Raw genomic sequence first — 11371 nt, 5'->3', positions numbered from 1 at the left:
GTTATATAAAATAAATAGAGTAGAGAGACTTAAAGGCATTTTAATAATTCTAGGTACAATTATAAAAATTATGTGATACAGGAAGAGGAAAACAGTGCCTAACTGCCCTCTGAGCAGATGTTCTCAATGCTAACCCAAAAGGCCAGGGGAGGTGTGGTACCACAGAGAAGCATGAAGGTCCTGGACAGCAGCATCCATGAGGGGCCTGCTCTGGCTTTTTTGCCTTTTTTTTTTCTGCATCAGCTTTGCCCTGCAGGAGGAGGAAAGCACACTTGGAGGCTTGTGAGCTCCACCCCTCTCCCTGCTTCACCGTGGGTGCTGGCTGTCTTTAATAGTAGCAACACACAGCATTTCTGTGAGCTGCCTTTAAAAATGAGATGCTCTCTGAAACGCCTGTATTTAGAAGCAGAATTACTATACAGGCTGTAATAGTGACTGGCTTTCACCAGCACCATCAGGCAAAAGGGAGCTTCCTCGAAATTCAGTAGTAAAATCTAACAACAAAAAAAAAAAAAAAAACCACCTACCACCAACCAAAAAAAAAAAAAAACCACACCAAAAACCCAACAAAAATGATACAAATGGAAAACAACCTGATAGTATGACCTTGTCCTGCCTTGTCACTTGATCAAGTTTCATAACCACAGCAGTAATATCTTACAAAATACTGCATTGTACTGTATTCGATCTTGCAATATCTTATCTTTTCCATTACAGCCTTGTTCATACTGTTTTCAGTCCTGACCCCACTATCTCTGTCCTAGAAATAGCAGGGAAACTAGTGGAGTGGAGCTGCTAGATGTAAGGACACCCCTTACCAGGCCTGATCCTGACCCCACCACACATGCAGGCTGGTGTCCCAACCTGTTCTTAGGCAGCCCCCATCCCATGGGGGTGCCTGCTGGCTGGGAGTAGAGCTGCCAAAAAGGCAGCCAAGGTCTGAACAGGGCTTTAGTGCTGATCTTTCGGAGATGAGGATTTGGGTTTTAATGGCATTACTGGCAGGTGTGGTGAGGTGTTGGCATCAGTCTGACTGGTTTAGGGTGCTGACCTCAAGGCAGAGGAATGCTGCTAGCACTACACACTGTGATTACCACCTCAACCAGGCAGCTCACGAGGCACTCATCTCTGGATATTTCCACTGTGTCTCTGCTACACTATTCATGACACTGTCATCCCAGGGCATTTTGAGCCCCCTCAGGGAAGGGGGTGCAATCTCTGCATGCTGCTGCCTGCAGGGACAGCCATTAGAGATGATGGTGGCCACAGGGGAATCCCCGAGTCTGCAGGCACACTGCCTGTTTGAGAGATGCCACATCCATGTTTCTCAGTCCAGCAGGCACTAAGTTCAGTGTTTTTCTCTCCAATATGAGGAAGCAAGCTGCTGGAGGCAGATCTCACCCATGTGGAGTACACATGTGCAAATACTCAATATGAAACTGATGCAGGGGATCACTTTTTTTTTTTTTAACAGAGTTTCCTCTTGCTGTTTCAGTCCTAAGGTTCATTTGCTACAAATAATCAAGACAGCATGTTTTTTACCCACAGACCTCAAAGCAAATTCGGTATTTCTGACAGCAAACATGTATTTTCCAAAATTTTCTCTTGGAGATGGATATTTAGACAACATTTTTCAAGATAAAATTTCACTTTTCTTAAGCAACCTAAAAAATTGCTCACATGCCATAGAAAAACCTTGAAAGAATGGGGACAACAGGTGCCCAACAAGACTAAGAGTTCGTATTTCTGCATTCTCAGGTCTGAAATATGCTTGAGAGTAGATAAGACTTGTGTCGCACACAGGCACATCAGTGCAGTGGGCATGGCAAGCATGGACCCAGACCAAGGTGACAAACCTGGGACACGTGGCATAGGCAACCGACGTGGCAAAAGTGTTGTGGCTTGTCACGTGTCACCAAGTAGCTGGTTGTGAAAGACACTGTTTAAACAAACTGTTGTGTACATTTCCATGTCAGTACCTGCCTGTCCAGATTCTTAATTTTAAAATACAGCTCTTAAGCGTATTTGAATGAGTCACTAATTTTGGCCAGCATTGACAGTAACTGGAAAATCTAAACATTCTTGCACTGTACATCACCTGCACTCCAAAGATTGCACAGCAGTTTTTTATATGGGTTGCATCCTATTTCTGCTCTGTCCACACCCTCTTTTCTCTATTTGCATCTGAGAGCATTTTTTTTTTTTTTTGTAGGAAAGAGCTCTCGATCTCCTGCTAGATACATACTTTCCTCCCCTTGGTGCAAAAGCCCTTCTGTATAGTTTCTTTTTGAGCAAATGGTGACTACAGAGCATTGGCAATTTGGTTCTTTTAATTTTATACATCAGTGCTTGAAATGGCAATGTAGCTTTTGAGTCCTCACCTTTGGGAAGTGAAGCCAGGGCCCACAAAAATCCTTGCCCACAAAAATGATTGCTTATTTATGTTTGCCTTTAATAGCATAACTGTACAACATGACATTCAATAACTAACAGAGTATTGAAAGAATACTACAAACATCCTTGGGCAGGAATTGCCTGGTTCTGATACCAGTCAACAAGAAAGCAGTATTTGGAGCCTCTAGTTAGCACATCCTGCACTTCCAACAGCAGTAGGAACAGCGCACCTCTGAGAAAATAAGTTGATTAAATCCTTGAGAATATCTCAAGTTTAGGTCTCAAGTGTTCAAATAAGTCTGTGAAAGAGAAGAGGAGCAGGATCAAAGAGAGGAGACTCATGGTGGCTATTCTGAGGGAAGAGGATACAAGAGACACTGAACCACTTGAGGAAGGAAAAGTGTACCCAGATGTAGATGGGATACAAGGCCTGGAGTGAGGGAGAGTTTGGAGACGGTGAATAGAGAGATGAGAAGGGAGTCACACAGTCATCCTGGGGGTAAGAGAAAGGCAGGAATGCATAAGTATCCGTGATGGGCCAGGATTTTGATCTTGAGATACCCATAAGGCATACAGCCTGGTACTTCCACACTTTGATTCTGATAGGACAAAAGCCATGTAGCTATCATCTCTCTTGAAACCACATTTCCTTGGAAATGACCTTTGCCAATTCTTTCCCAGTCTTGCTTAACCAGGTCTCTGTAAGCCAGCAACTGAAACAATCTTTTCCCTCCAATGAGCCACCCTTCATATTTTCAATTTTTAGTGTAAGAGAAGCATGAATTCTGCATATCATTCAGACTGTGGAACATGAGCTTTAGAAGCTCCCCACAGCTTCAGTGTGACTTGCAGTGAGAAATCACCTTTCATATAAGCAGTAATTAAATAATAATCCTTCAAATAAGCAACAGTTGCCAATGATGGAATGGAAAAAGAACTGCAATTACATGGCAGATGGTAACAGACTTATTGTTTCATATCCCTCCATTTCAAGAACAAAAATATGATTAAGAAACAACACTTTTCAATACTTATTATTTGGGCAGCCTGGAAAATGTTTGAGCAACAAGTGGGTGACTATGCAACACAAAAATGTGGACTTCTGACAGGAATTTCTTGCTCTTCAGAGGAAGTAGCCTAATGCTGCCACTAATTACCAGGACACCAGAAACAAGGGGCTGCTAATGGAACTTAAAATTGCCATGTAAATTGGAAGGTGGTGCCTTTATAAAGAATGTTTTAAATATTGCCTAGGAAGAATTGACTATGGAGTCCGGGATGACAGAAAAAAGTAAGACTTAATAAGCCATATTCAAAGATCAGGGATTTCAGGATTTACAAAAATTTCAAGTATCAGCTAGGGTGGTAGTGAACGGTACATCATGGGGAGGGAGGAAGGAAATACAATACAAATTTCAGGCCTGTTCAAAAAAAACCATAATGGCAAACTATTTTAGACAGGATACTTCCAATTGACAGAGAGATGGGAAAGGTATCAATGACACTTAGGAGAATTCATTTGAAATACTGGTCATTATGTTCAAGAAAGAAGAATTGCCAGTGCAGATAAAGACTTCAGGACTGATCAGGAGACAACAAACAACAGCACTAAAACCTAGATTGATTCTGCTGAACTTCAGGTACTTCGAAAAGACACATAAACCAGGAGCATGTTCACCAGGGTCTCCTGTAGTCAGTGGAAGGAGATGGGCACCTCCAGTCATTCAGCCTACCCAAGTTCTGACTTGGCTTCTAAATTAGATGACTCATTTAAATACTCTAACTACAAAGGGAGCATATTGCTCCAGGGAATGTGCATGGCACCCTAAAAAACAGGGGGTCAGAAAGAAACCAGCTGCTCACAGAAGCGCAAACATCACAGAAGAGGTCAAGGTGAGGTTTAGCAGTAAGACAAACTGATATGCACAAACAAATGTTTCTGATTAATAGAAGGCTGATCTTTGGAAGCAGGCTTCAATATAGAGATGGGGAGATAAGATACTTGCCTAGAATTAAAATGCAGCTGACTGTGTTCATTTAAGAGCTTATATGATGGACATATCTGAAAGAGCAAACATTTGGACTGGCAGATACAAAAAGTTCCTGTCTCATCCATTTTGCTATGCTGTTTTATTTGGATTTTTTTTGTTACTGAATACAAATAGGACTAATCCTTTATGCTAGCATAAAGGAGACTTCTTGCAAAATTACATGTGTTTTGAAAAGGAATTACTGGAAGATGTTGCTGCCTTGTCTTTCTCTATCTGCACCAAGGGGAAGGACGGAAAAATCTGTTTTCTGGGACCAAAATTGCTCAAGACCAAAACAAAAACCAACTACAGCTGAGCAACTGACCTACACTCAGCAAACTGAGCAAAAGGCTTGCTGCCCAAGGCAAGCAAAGCCAGCTCTCCTAAGTGATGGGCAAAGGTACTGTTTGGAAGGAACAGAAATGCTATCATCATGCTCCCAGTTGTCACTGGCAGAGGCAGCATGTGCAGTAGGGTGTACAACTGATGGCAAGTTAGTGTCTTTCCAGTTTATAGTTGTTGCAGCAATGGAAACTTACTGTCCATGAACTAGCTCCACATACAAGCCTGAAGTGCTTGAACCATGCAGTTAAAAGTGTCCCAGCAAATACAAACACAGAATATCGATCACAGATGTGTATTGTCAACAGGGAGGGAAAGCACAGCCAAGGGCCTGGCAAACAGATAGAAGAGGACATGGGAATATAAGCACAGAAGGATTTTGACAGGATCATTGGCAGAAATGAGACTGGAGCATTGTCTCCTACTATTTAATCCTTCCCAGTTTTCAATAGAATGACCCTCTCTGCACATTGACAAAAAATAATACATCAGAAATAGAGAAATAACAGATTCTCCTACACTGGTATTAGCTAAGCAGTTGGGTCAACAGCATTCTAATGCAATAGTAATGTGTGCTAAAATAAACAAGATGTATACTCCTGATTATCACACTGCAGAATGGCTGTGTCACAGTCCCCTAATTCTACACAGCCCTATTATATTGAAAATAATTTGGAAGAATAAAATTTTAAATTTTATATTTAAACCTAAGCCTGTGTCTCAAATTACATATATACTTCATTTCAGACTAGCAGAAGGTAGCTGGGTTTCCTGGGTAGCTCTTAGCATGAGCTTAGTGGCTGACATTAGGAAACAAAATTTTGCAAAAGACAGAGAACCGGGTGAAGCAAGACATAAATGACAACACACAAGGCCTTAAGAGTCATGAAATACATGATCTTACAACAATTTTACAATAGCAGTTACAGTAATTATTCAAAGTCATTTGTTTGCTACAGCTTGCCCCACATGAAACAATAAGCTAGAGACAAACATAGAGTCATGTATGTTTTTTGTTTGAAAAAATGTGCTAATCCTTACTCCAACAAAATCTTATTAGCTATTGCAAAATGTTTGCAAGGGCTTTATGTTTGTCAGAGTCTTACCTTCTTTTTCCAGGCGGTCACACTTGCTCTGTAATGCTGTTACTGTTAAGGATGCTTGTGGTCAGTTGCTATTGGTAGTAACAGTCAAAGTTCAGGCAACCAAATTTAGAGATGAAATTAATAATGGCATATGTACCAGAGAGCCTAAGTATGCATTGTTTCTTCATGACTTAGCAGGAAACAGTCTTAATGAGGTCCAAGAAAGCTTAGCATGAATAAATCATATATATAGAGTGCAGAATCTGCCTCAGAAAATAGAGGTAAGCAGCAGTAGAACCTAGATAAAAAGAAACAAAATATCAGGATTATGAAGGCTGCTGAAACCCCCTGCCAGTGTGCCACTGAGAATGTGCTCAGCTGTATAAATACAGTGTTTCATAAAGTCTATATGTACTCTACTGCAGAAGTTCTTAATTTAAAAAGAACTGTAAATTTGAATGCAATATTTACCCCCAGCACCATACATATACTATGAACAATCCCAAGGTTGTGGAGAGGATTTATCCGTGACCACTAAGCACTTACCTGATTTGCAGAGTCATGCCTCTGTCTCAGCAGGCAGACTTCCTAAATCCATCTGCTCACCATAAATAATTTAACTTCATTCTTGACTACTTTCTTTTCCCTTCAAAACATCCTCTCTGTGTCCATATGCACAAGGCTGCCAAATTTAGGGAAAAAAGTATGAGCCAGTTCTGTGCCATCTTACCATCACAGCATATGCCATAGTTGAGATAGGCACAATATACAGAGTACCACCATACAATTTCAGAAGGCTTCAAGCATCAGCCCATACAGAACACCACCACCTCAGCAGACTTCAAACAGCTATCCTTTTTGTTCTTTAGCTCAACATTTACAGCCCTCATTGTTCATGCATTGCACCTGTGTGCTCTCTGTTCCCTTTGGTGGTTGGTCAGTGCACCTGGGCACTCCATGGCTCATTACCTTCAATGCTGCTCACCTGCTTTTCACAGCTGTACCCATAGGGGATGAGGCTCTGCCACAGCCCCACTCCCAGTTGCCACAAACTGTGTGCCTACACCTGACAGATTTGGACTTCAGCCACCTATAGACATCATGAGCTTCCCTCAGTGTCTGAAGTTAATCCATCAGCTAAGACCAAGACTACCTCAGGAACTAATAATAGTAACTCTATTAATAGTATTGAGCCTGCTGTCACATTTATTTTATTCTGGACCTGGGGGTTCTTGGATGTGCTTGGAACACAGCTAGTCAGGCTTCCAAAATATAAGCAAGAAGACAAAAGGTAAGTAATGTAAGACATCTGAAAGGACCTCCAACACAGGTGGTGTGTATTTTTTTGCTACAGTGTAATACTCCTGAAATATTATATCAGGAACTGCTTAGCCCTCCAATATGTGTTCCAGCATTCAAAGGGAAAAAAGCTGCACCTCTTGGTTACTGCTGCCCACTAAAAATTCATGTCACTTGGAATCCCTACCTCAGAAATAAGAGGAGTTCGGTGAGAACTGATCACATATGTCTTGCATGTGCACCTGGAAGTACATTTATTCATCTGAGCACTTTCCCAGTGAAGACCTGACATGACCTTTCCCTTCTAAGTCTTATTTTTTTCTCCCAAGACACAAGACTGGGTGCCCTACCAATGCAAAGGGAGTGAATGAGTTCCTTCTGCCTGCAGAGTCAAGTCAGCCCCCAAGCAAGCATTCCACTGTAGCAACTGTAGCCAGAATTGAGGGGGTTGTGGCTGTAATTTATCATAGGCAATGTATTTTCAGCAGTGTGACTGCATGTCAGTGCTGAAAGCATTTGTAGCATTAAATGTTCCAGAGAGAGGACCATGGCACCGTTTGGAGGCACACACTCTGAAGGCCTGTCAGTCCTGACCAGTCCTGTCAGTCCTGGCAGGTCGCTAAAAACCCAGGCACTTTGCAATATTTGTTGAATGCCTTAGCATAGCTCATTTTCCAAGCTTGGATGAGCTTGGGATCCTCTTCTGAGTTCAAAGACAGTCATGTCTTAAGGCCCAGCAGAAAGGAAAAAGAAAATCCAAAGAATTTTGTATGCCAAGATAACAGGAGCATTGTGTCAAAAGAGGAGGAAAATACACCCATATGAATCAAGGATCCATATGATTCCCTCAATTCTGAATTATTTACAGCATTTAATAATGTACAGAGAGTATGTCTGGCCATTCCTCCAGTTGGTCATAAATTATGATGGTTTACATGTCTTTAAAATAAACTCTGGCACACAAATACTAAGCCACATAAACTGAGTCAGTCACATATGTATGTCCCTCAGCTGGGGTGAAGTTCTTAATTAGACCCTTTCTTGGGGGCTTAGTCAGCATTAAGGTGCTTGTGCTCAAAGGCAGCTCTGTGCAGCTAAGTGACCTTGGATTAGAGTGCTGTGTGAAAAAGAGCTGTAAGAATTGAGTGCCACCTACTTTGCTCAAGAGCTGTGCCTGCATTGAAGCACTCTCCCTTAGTCCTTGACTCAGCTATGCTACGGGTATGACTGCGCCTGGCCACACACACTGATCCAACCCTGACCTAACTAAGATGATCTTGGATCCTTCCCATCACTGTGGGCTTGTCTAATGATGACAAGACTGGTGGCTGGTTGGTCCTGCTTATTGTCACTGAACCTGATTCTGACCCTGACTCACTGGCTTGGTTTTTCTGGCTTGACCTCAGATCTCCTTGTCACTGTGCTCACTGGGATGGTTACTGGTGATCTGTACTCTTGGCTGAACTTCTAGCCACCACCAGAACTGCTTTGCTATTCTTGTTTGGGTGCTATGGTACTTGCTGGTGAAGCCACTGTCATGCATGACTTACTGTCACCCTCCACTCCCAGCTTGCATTGCTACTCCATAAAACAATTTTCTCACCTACCACTGGTATCACTGGTGCCACAGGGACTGTGACACTCCTGACACCAGTAGTTCTAGAACAAACCAGACAATAGGAACATGGATTGCAGACACCCTGTGACTTTCCTTTTAGCCAAAGATTATTGTTAGAAAATTGTCTTGAGCCAACCTACTGGCGCCATGTATTCCTGCCAATAGGATAAATCAGGAGAGTGGGCAAGAAGTCAGCAATCACAACAAAGAGTCTGTTCTGTCACAGACAGCAAAACTCAGCAGTGATACACAACTCCTCTTGTGTGATTTCAATTAACTGTTGGTCAAATAATCAGGGAATCTCAGTAACCTGGAGACATCATATTTCAAAAGCCCAAGTAAAATGCGAAGTGATCACAAACCCAAAGTAGTCACAAGTTCTTTGTCACCTTTTGTAATTTATTCTAATAGTCTAAATCTGGCAACAACATTTCATATTTTAGCTGTTGATTTTCCCACCTCATCTGCAGCATTCTCTCCTCTTCTCTCTCCAGGGCACTATCTCCACCTCTCCTGACAGGACCGTCTTCAAGTATACAAGGGCTACAACACTTAATTCTTCCACCTCCACCACGAGGTAGCACTGGTGCTGCACCTGAACTCCCACACGGACACGCACAATTCAGCACATTATTCAGACTGTCACACCTGCAAGGATTTCAGCATTAAATTAAATCCTTGCTAGCAGCCTCAGACAGCAGTTGTGAGACAGGGCTGTAAGCTGGAAGGCAGAAATTTCAATTCTGTTGAGGCCAGTCAGCCTGCACCCCAAAACCAATCTGTATATTTATAAGGGTGCACATACAGGCAATTGTTCACGGCTGTTCTCACTCAAGTGGGGTTGGCATCTCACAGCTCAAACACTCCCACCATATAGGTTTCCTTGGCTCCTATTGGGTGTTGTAGTGTGCCCAGTGCTGCTCCCTTATTCTAATAAAGTCTTGTGTACCCAAGAGTAGTTTTTGCCTTCTGCATTTAATTGCCACTCCTTTGCCAATCTACATGGAAGGCTGTACTTTGCTCTAACATTTCATCCCAAGGGAGAAAACTAGCGCCCTTGAGACATTTACATGTTGTCCTGTATAGATGCAGTATTGTCTGTCTCTGCTCTTTTTAAACAGGATGCTAAAAGATCTGGCTAAGCCTTTTCAGAGATTTGAACCTCCCAGCGAATTGTTCACCAGGAGTCTCACACTGCACAGCAATTAAAACATTGGGCTCAGGTACAGCCAGCTACCAAATTCTAGAAATAGACACTTCTAGCATTTCCTGACCCAGCATGCACAAACGGGTCACTAACTCCTTTGTTTCTCATGTGGCATATATAGACAATAGTTATGGAAGTTTACCTTTCTGGAAGTCAGTGTAAATACATTTTGTACACAACGTAATTCAAAACGTATAATCACAATTGTGTCTTATGTAACCTTTATGCCTTCCCTTCCTCAAACACTGCAGTTCTGATACAGCCCACCAGTGAACACTTATAAACATTCAGAGCTCAGAAACATAAACCAATTTCTGTTTGGTGGACAGGAAAACTACTGTATTTCTATTAATTATTTATTTGATGATTAGCAAAGAACATTGAAAAAATAGTTTTGGATTAAAAAACATAAAATACAAGCCTCTACATTGGAAGATATAATTGACAAAACTCATTTCTACATTGGAAGAAAATCTGCTATGAAGGAATCAGGCATCTATCCTGCATATCTGTTTTTAAGTGAGAAGGCACACTGTGGTTCCAGGCTCCTCAGTACAAGAAAGACAAGGAGCTACTGGAGAGGGTCCAGTGGAGGCCCACAAAGATCATTTGGGGTCTGGAGCACCTCTTTTATGAGGGGAAACTGGAAGCTGGGCCTATTTAGTCTAGAGACCACTGAGAGGGGATCACATTAATGCATGTCAGTATCTCAAAGGTGGGTGCCAAGAGGATGGTGCCAGACTCTTTGCAGTGGTGGTGCCCAGCAACAGGATGATAAGCAGTAGCCATACACCAACACACAAGATCCCCCTCAACAGGAGGAAGAACTTTACAGTGGCAGAACACTGGCACAGGCTGCCCAGGGAGACCGTGGATTCTCTCTTCTGGTGACGTTCAAACCCCACCTGGACACGTTCCTGTGCCACTTGTTGCAGGCGACCCTGCCTGCAGGGGTTTGGACTGGAGGATCACCAGAGCTCCCTTCCAAACCAAACCGTAGTGTGACTGTGTGAATCCTTCCGGCATTCCCCGCCCACACGGCCAGCATTGCCGGCAACGGACCCGCACATCCACAGAGCTGCACACGGCCCAGCCGAGCCCATGCTGAGGCTGCAGCCGAGCCCGGCCCGGCGGGACGCGCGGGCCCCGCGGCCGCTCCGCTCCGCTCCGCTCCGCCCCCGCCCCGCGCGGCCCCTCCGCCCCCGGCCCCGCCCGAGCCGGCACGGCCCGCCGCTCCCGGCCTGCACCGCGCCGCGCCGGGCGCCGCTGACGTCCCAGCCCCGCCACTGGGCAGCGGCGCTTCGCGTCACGAGCTCGCCTCGCTGAGTCAGCGGCCCGACGTCGCAACGCCCGGCCATTGGCTGCAGCGGCGCGGGGCTCCGCCCCCGCAGTCCGC

At 43.7% G+C, this 11371-nt stretch overlaps 1 long non-coding RNA gene across 1 annotated transcript; it reads left to right on the top strand.

Annotated features, from left to right (window-relative positions):
• The first annotated feature begins 514 nt into the window (after positions 1 to 514).
• Positions 515 to 9726, top strand: LOC140681704 (uncharacterized). Its single transcript, XR_012052783.1, has 2 exons — positions 515 to 1847; positions 9263 to 9726. It is a non-coding gene; the product is annotated as an uncharacterized lncRNA (long non-coding RNA).
• The last annotated feature ends 1645 nt before the right edge of the window (positions 9727 to 11371 follow it).

Source organism: Taeniopygia guttata, chromosome 1A, assembly GCF_048771995.1.
Source record: "Taeniopygia guttata chromosome 1A, bTaeGut7.mat, whole genome shotgun sequence".
Lineage (NCBI taxonomy): Eukaryota > Metazoa > Chordata > Aves > Passeriformes > Estrildidae > Taeniopygia > Taeniopygia guttata.
The sequence above is the reverse complement of the archived record's forward strand: the minus strand, read 5'-3'. Positions and strand labels throughout refer to the sequence as shown.